The sequence below is a fragment of the Arachis duranensis genome, chromosome 4 (assembly GCF_000817695.3).
Source record: "Arachis duranensis cultivar V14167 chromosome 4, aradu.V14167.gnm2.J7QH, whole genome shotgun sequence".
NCBI classification, from domain to species: Eukaryota; Viridiplantae; Streptophyta; class Magnoliopsida; order Fabales; family Fabaceae; genus Arachis; species Arachis duranensis.
This window is the reverse complement of record NC_029775.3, coordinates 35,313,865-35,322,719: the sequence shown is the minus strand read 5'-3', so window position 1 is coordinate 35,322,719 and position 8,855 is coordinate 35,313,865.

The window sequence follows — 8,855 nt, the reverse complement described above, 5'->3', positions numbered from 1 at the left end:
TATATTGTGTTTTCGACTTCCTTATGTTGTATTGCATGATACGTTTTCACACAGCAATGATTCAGCTGTATGAGTTATGCAATGGATGGATGTGCAACAAGAATTCACTCCTGTGATCCCTCCAAAGGTAACTTTTAACATAAACAGTTTCGCTTTTTAATTACACTAATACATATGTTAACGTTTGGTAAAATAAATTACAGCTGCATGAGAAAAGGAGTAGAATGTATTTAGCATTGGATTTTGTCACCGGAGATTGGAATAAGATACGGGCAGATGTTAACAAGAGGTTTCAATTATGGTGGATTATGATACACCCATAGCATATTTACTTAAATTGGGAAGAATTATTTATGTCTTCTTGTTAGACTTACTAAAATAGACGAATTTATTTATTAAAACTTTTTTATTCCTATTGTTTTGTATCGCATTTTCGTTATCCTACTAAGAACATATAATTCTGAATAAAACTCAGAATCATTAGTGCTATTTACCTCATTTTTGTTCAGTTTTTCTATGATGAGCTCTTCTTCATAAAATAAAAAAATAAAGTGTATAATATATATTTCCAACTAAAACAACATAAGTACTTGAGTTATTGAGATTTAATTAATAATGATTCGTTCACTAATCATGCTCATTATTTTCTTATATGGTTCTTATTTTCTGATGACCTAATTATAAAATTAAAGTAGTGTAAGAATTCTATTTTAGTAAATTATATAAGATCCTAATTAAAAGTACTCAATTTTTTCAAATATTACACTTGAAAATTAAATTTTACAAATATTATATTATATTACACCAAGATAAATTATTATGAAACCATAAAGTATTATATAATAGAAAAATATTATATAATATTATAAAAACATAATATCTATTATTAATTTCATTAAATATATCAAGTATATATACATATATATTTGATTTAACCAAAATATAATATGAAAATATTTAACCAAAATATGGGAGTAAGAATTTTTATTGACCAATTATATTTTATTGATTTCTGTTGTTCCCACTAACAAAATCGGTTAGAATTTATTTTCAATAATTAGAACATGAAAATATTTGACCAAAGAAAAAATATATATATAACAATTTTAATATGCACGACTTCATATACACGACTCCACAAAGAAATTTTAATCTCTATTATTCTTCCTAAATTTCAGGTGGGGTTCTTTTGGCAATTATGTATATATGACTTCTGTTCTAACTAAGTACTTCAGAAAACTGAATAGCCTTTGAGTGCGGCAAATACACGTGTTTTTACATTAAAATACAATTCATATTCAAAACAAGTTAAAAAAAATCTGAAGCCTCTGCTATTCCTTCTTCCTCTAGCACGCTCAAATTTCCGTCCCTTTGAACGAACGTAGGGCTTGGTGTGACTATGGGGCACACCAGGTGCTGGTCCAAAGTACTTGACAGCCTCTCGTCCATTCTTATGGCCTCTAAGAAGAACCTGAAACAATATCACAAATATAATTTCATTACTTGTTATACTCTGCAAACATTTTTCCTTCCTTCATAGAGAACTAGTTGATTTGAGAAGAAATCATTAATTAAATATAAACTAAATATTTTCAAAACATAAAAAGAAGTTTCAAATCATAATTTCCTTATATTTTGAAACCTTAACAATGCACCTAGCAAAACATGTAGAACAGAAGTGCTAGTTATATTTTCTGTTCCCTCTACAGCTATCCTAGCAGAAATGCAGAACACAGACTAGGGCCCTAATTAACTGGGATGAAAATTGCTGGAGACAAATAATACGTTATTATATAAATAGAAAATACAGTGGTTTGAGGGGGGTGAAAATGTAAAGATCGTTCAGGAAATAATCAAATTATGTGCCAAGTACAAGAAACTCTGGACTCCAAATATCACCAATCATCAAATCGACAAAAAGGTAGGTGAGGAAACTAGGGGCCAAAAAAGTAGTATTCATCAAATCGACAACCATATCACTATGACATTTTCAAAATGCATACGAACATAAATAGCTAGATTACAAATAAATATTCACCACATTTCCTTGAGAATAATCCGGCACCTTTATGCTCCACAGCAAAGAATCTAGCATAATATAGGCTGCATAGCAAGTATATTGCAGTAAAATAAAGGTTAAACTCCAAGTCTTCTAACTTTGGTCCCTAATCTTGATATCCAATATCAGAAGAAGAAAAGCCAAGCAGGACTTCAAACTTTGGTTCATAATAGTAAATAGCAAAATTCTAACATGTAAGAAACATAATATTTAAATAGATCAATGTGACAAAGAACACAACAAATACCAAACCCAAATAGAATAAAAATTAAAGAATACAAGAAACTTAACCCACTAACTATACCTTATTACAGCACTTCATTGCTACTGTACGAATCATTCTCATCATATACCTACAATATCAGCAATAAAATATCATTAGTACTAGCTAATAAGCAGCAATTAAAACATAGTCATACCTCATTGGTAAAAATACTTACCAATGAGTCATCTTCAATGTTCATGTGATCATCCGAGTCATTATCAAATGTGTCATTTCCCCGGCCTTCTGACTGTGAGATGCCACGACGAACACGACAAGTTGTTCGATTGTGGCCCTCCATGCCACACTGTCCACATCGATGTTTTCTTTTATTGGACTGTGAAGCCCCCCTTTTGTCCTACATTTTCTTGGGTCCCTTGGCATGCTATGTCCGAGATCATTGGTTGCAAGCCCAGCTCCAGAATTATCCACTTGCACACCATCTCTTACACTATCTGCATCATTGACCAACTCTTTTTGTGCAGCATCTTCCTCCTTAAATTGTTTCAACAAATTCATAGCCATTTCCCGTGTAAAGATAAATCTCTCGTTATCTCGACAAGCAAAGTTGGCTAGTTGTCTAAACCAATCCATCAAACAACCGTATTGACTTAGCATCAAAGAATCCCAATGAAGCCCTCGAGCATTTTGGAAACTAACTTTGGCAGTCTTGGTCCACCGAGGCAAGACTAATGACCTTGGCAACTCCTCTATATCTTCATGCACCAAGACGCAAATTATGTGTTCACAAGGTATGCCAAATGATTCCATTCTCATACATGAACAATTGAATTCCATCTCAATGTCACAATAGAATACACGCCACATCTCATTTGGCATTCGGTCTAAAGCGACAGAGTAAATCACATAAGAGCCAGTTTGCCTCATATTTATTACCTTCATTGATGCAGCCCGTATAAAGATTGGTTGGAACATATGAAATATTGATAGGGTGTAACTGTGACGAACTTCAAACTCGCGAGTGTTGGGCATAGTGACAGACGCAAAAGAATCACTGGATTCTATTCCAACATGATCGATAACCGACAGATGATTGGCCGTGCTGTGATAGAGCATTTGGACCATTTTCACTGAGAGGATGGGAAGTAGTCATTGACAATGGTGACGCCCTACATATAGCTTGCCATAGAAAGGAGTAAGAATGATTGGAGGAAGGCAGTAGGAAAGCAGAGATTCAGAAGGGACAAAGGATCTCCATACATGTATCTGAAATTTCCACCAAGGATTTACATCAATTTCATAGTCGCCTAGCATACACTTTTTAAACATGGAGGTAAACTGGGACTTGCCAATGTTATTTGTTGCATTGCGAATCAGATGCCATGCACATAATCTATGATGTGCATTAGGAAACTCTTTCTCAATGGCGAACTTCATTGATAAATCACCATCCATGATCACCGAAACAGGTGCTTTCCCATTCATTGCCACTTTCAGTTGTTGTAGCAACCACCTATATGTGTCTTTTTCCTCATCGCAAATTAAAGCAGCAGCAAAGATAATTGTTTGATTGTTATGATTGACACCAGAAAATACCACCAGTGGACACATATATTTATTCCTCTTATAGGTAGCATTAAAAGCCAGCACATCGCCAAATAATGAGTAGTCTGCCCTACTGAGACCATCACACCAGAATAAATTGCGCAAAGTACCATCGGCATCCATGTGATGATTAAAATAGAGAGAAGGGTCATTTGTTACTTGCAAATAGAGAGAAGGGTCATTTGTTGCTTGATCTTCTAGATACTTCAAAGCTGCATATGCATCACCGGGTAATTGGCGCCTCTGCTTTGCTATTTTATTGTACATGTCCCTTTGCGTGAAAGAGAGATACTCGTAGCCACCTGCCTGATTTGCTAATGCCCGATATATCTGCCCAACACTAATCCCACCCTTTTTCATGTTAACCATGTGGCCAATATCAGCCTCGGACATGAATCTATGCCCAGGGAGCAATCCAATCAACCGAGGATCCAGAAGCGGATGATTATGTTCATCAGAAAAATAGGAAATAAACCAACGACCACTAGGTGCATCTACACGAATCTCCATCATTGCACTGCAGCCACACCTTGTCTCGGGTGTAGGTTTTCTCTTAAGGTTTCCAATGCCGTAATTATTTTGCAGTCTAAATCCTTCACGATGACATACAAAATTCTTCAACTTAAGTGAGCCCGCACGACTCTTCCTACTCCTGTTCTTCCGAGCACTAAAGCCTCTTGTCCTTGCATATCTATTGTAGAACTCAAATGTAATGTCGACATCAGAAAAGTGAAAATGACATACATCTTCATCCCTGATGTTCCAAAATTCAATCATTGGTTCTACACTTGTGTCGTCCTCATCCATATAATCCACGTCAACTTCCTCATATTTTTCTTCCTCCTGCTCATACTGATCATATGATGTATGCTCGCTATTAACCCCTTCATGAGAAAATTCTTGACCCATAACTTCCTAAACACCAATACACAATTCATAATCTTTTAAAATTGAAATCAATCCAATAGTGTCAATCTTAGGAATCATGGAAGTGGACACGAATTTCATTTATTGTATTAGGGGGAAATGAAGGAGCGTGAATCCAAAATCTAATAGTGAAACTATAAGAGTAAAAACAGAAAGACAAGAACAGTTGGCAATGCCAGCTATGCATGCGATGGGTGCAAGGGGAATAAAATATTAAAGAGTATATATCCTATCTATCAATCTATCCTCCAGTTTGCCATAGTGACGAAGAAGATTAACCATGCATGTGTAGTGTTGAACAGTTGGATTGATACCATAATCCCTCATCATCATATCATAAAATGCTTGCCCTTCATTGAGCAGAAGCCCACGGCTGCAAGCTGCTAGAACACCAACAAAGGTTATAAGATCCGGCCAAGCCTCTTTCCTCATTACCTCAAAGAGTTCCAAGGCTTCCTTGGCAAGACCATGCATTGCATAACCAGTGATAATTGCATTCCAAGACACAACTCTTTCCTCCCTAAGCATCTCGAACAAGGCACGAGCGACTCTCACAGAACCACATTTTGCATACATATCTATCAGAGCAGTCTTAACCTTCTCTAACCACGAATCAGGACGTTCCAAAGAAACAAGTTCAGAGGACCATTTTAAGTTTTAAAACTTGTATCATATCATTAAGATACAAGGTCAGAGGTCCATTTTGTGACACTTGATTTTCCGTATAAAAAAAAATTAACATGATTTAACAAAATATATATATATATGCTTACAAGTTACAAGAGCATAAGATACAAGAGCATAAGAAAAACACCTACTTGTAACATAGGATGGTGGTGAAGTCACAAGATATGGAAGCTGTGATTTGTTTAAGAACTAATAACCAGAGCACAAATGAACTAGATATGTCACATATATGGTATACAATAAATCAAGTGTTACTTCATCCTAACCTTTTGATGTTATCAAATAGTGATCCGCTAGAGTGAAGACTCAAAGAATTCAGATGAAGTATGATTGGTCCTGACTCATCAAGTAAGCAAGGAGAGAGAATATTATTCATCATGACTATACAATTATGTATATTATTCTACTAGTAAAATTGTTTAATTTAATTGAATAATAATAATAATGTAAAACCTTGTTACACTTTAATATAACAATGAAACTCTTAATTTATTTGTTTACTCTTTTCCTTTTGAATATATTTTGGGGACACAGGAGAGAGAATACAAGGATGCCCTTGAAGCTTTCAATGAGAAAAACAGGGAAAAGACTCAACTAGTTACAAAATTGATGGAGGTTAGAACTTCTATTTATATTTTCTACTATTGTAAAAAGGAATGAATATTTGTCACTAAGTAAAAGAAAACAGGATAATTTTCTACATATAATTTGATCTAACTAAGTAACTTACATTCTTATTTTTTTTCTTTTTCTTTTTGGCCATACCAAATATAAGCATGCAAAGGGAGAAACAGATTATACCCAAAGAACGAGCAAACAAAAAAGTAATAGAAATATGTTCACCTCAGCGGTGAAAATTAGCATCCATGTCCTCCCAGGGGATTCATTGCCAACCAGGGTTTCAAGAAAGCCAGAAGGATCAATTTTTGCTTTCTCAATGACAGCAAGTGCAGAGAGAACCTTCTCTGCTGCTACTTTTCTCGTCTTAGATGCATCTTTTAGTACTTTTACACTTTCCTCTACTTCCTAAGCAAACATGAAAAGAAATAAATAAAGCATATCAAACTCATCATGGCCATTAAAATAGAAAATAAAAATACTTTGATATTGTTTTCCGGCTCAAACAGATGCATTATTCCATTTCTCTTCTTATGTGGTCTTCAAATATTTATTATCATTATTAGTTAATAATTATCATTGTTAGCCGCTGAAATTCGTGACACAAAAAAGAAAAAAACAGCAGCCTCTAATAGCAATACCATAGAGTAACCCACTTGAAACATAAGACGGTGGTAACCCACTTGAAAATTCATCAAAAAATTTCACAGGAATACCATAGATTAAAATCACATATCAACATAAAAATAAATATACTGGTCAACTGTGAATTGAAAAGGCATAATGATTAACTAACCTCCAAGCGTTTAGGCAGAGTCCTGCGCGGCAGCGGCAGAAGCAGGGAGCGGCGGCGGACGCAGAGATGAAACCTAAACGAACAGGAAGCAACATCAAACACGTGAAAACAAAAAGGATACAGTGAAATTGAGAATAGTACGGTGAATGTGAGAGCTCACTGAGTGATGCGACAAGAGAATTTTGCATCCGGGCTATTGCAGCGAACTGAGATTGGAGGGCATAACGATAGGGTTTGGTGAGAAAGGGGAGGGCAGAGTTAGGTTTTCCAATCTTTAAACCCTAGCAGATCTCTCTTCTCTTTTGAATCTGAAACTAAAAGAAAAAGGGAAAAATTATAAATATCAAAAGTTAAAGGGATTCAAATTTAATTAGTCAATTTTCCAAAAAAAAACAGGGTACATTTTGTAATTATTTTTATGATGGTTAATGATTAACCTACAATTTTGTAGGAGCATGGAATCCATGGCCTTTTTTTATATCAGGATTGTGGATAAAAAGTCAGGTTCAACAGGGATAAAAAGCCCACCTAAGAGGTGGTTTTTACCATCTTAGGTTAAAATGGACGGCTTATGTTTGCCTAAATAAGTAATTATTTCTGTGAATCTCTTTAACTATTTTTATTTTTTTTCTCAAAAGATAGATCTTATCAAATTTTTAAAATAAAAAAGATTATCCATATAAAATTACTTTAATAAAAGTGGTCTACTATAAATATATTGACATTCCTTAAAGATATTTACGATTTACTAAAAATTTGTCTAAAATCTTTGCTAATTTAAAAAGGTAAATCCTAATATGATATAAATTTTAGTATATTGTTTTATAAATTTTATGATATCTTATTTTTAATTTTTTATATTGCACTTCAATTTAGAATAATGAGTGAATACCCAATCCGACTCCTGACAATTATCTTGAAGAAACAACGAGGTTCTCAACAAAAAAATTTCTTTCCGGCCCTGGTCTTTATTTTTATGGACTGATTAGCCCATATGTCAATAATAAAAAATATTGAAATTATTGACATATGGGCTAATCAGCCCCTTAAAAGTAAAGATCGGAAAAATCGAAAAGAAAAATATATTTTTTGTTGAGGACCTTCGTTGTTTTTCGAGGTAATTATTAGGGATCATTTAAAGTTTCTCTCAAAAATTAATTAAACTTTGATTTTGTGTTATTATTTTTTTATTATTCAAAAGAACTTTTTAGAAATAAATAAGTTAAAACAGGCGAAAAAATAGATTTTATAGATATTTTTTTTATAAAAACTAAAAACAGTCAAACAAGACTTTAAAATAATTTTTTTGAATTATACAAATATACTCATATTAAATCCAAATTAAAAAAATGTAAATATATCCAATTTGATGAATATAATACAGATCGAATAGAATTATAGGCTATATCCGATCGATCCGATGGTTGTCCATCCCTACTTTTTGAACTTATTTTGGGCCAACAGGTAGACAGTCTCATATTAAAAATTTTCATGCCGATTTTGATGCCTTGAAATATTTTTGACTAAGTTACCAAAATCATCCTTATTTTTAATACATTGACAAAAATACCCCACATTTAAAAATGACAAAATATCTTTAAAATACTATAAAATATAATAAAAAAATATCCTCATAAAGTTTAAAATGTTACAAAAATAACACTATTTAATTTTTGTATTTGATAAATTATTTATCTACTTAATTTAAAATTTATTCTTGACCAGTGATAAAAAAAGATATTACAAAAAACTTACTATTATAAAATTATTAAATCTTAAAGATAAAAATATTTATTTTTTAATTATAAAAAAATCACATCAAAATTTAATTTTTAAAATATTTTTTATCGTTAATAAAAATGACATTCTTGTTGGGATATTCCAAAATCCGGGTGATTTTGGTAATTTAACCATAGTTTCATCAGATGTGTATGTGTAGC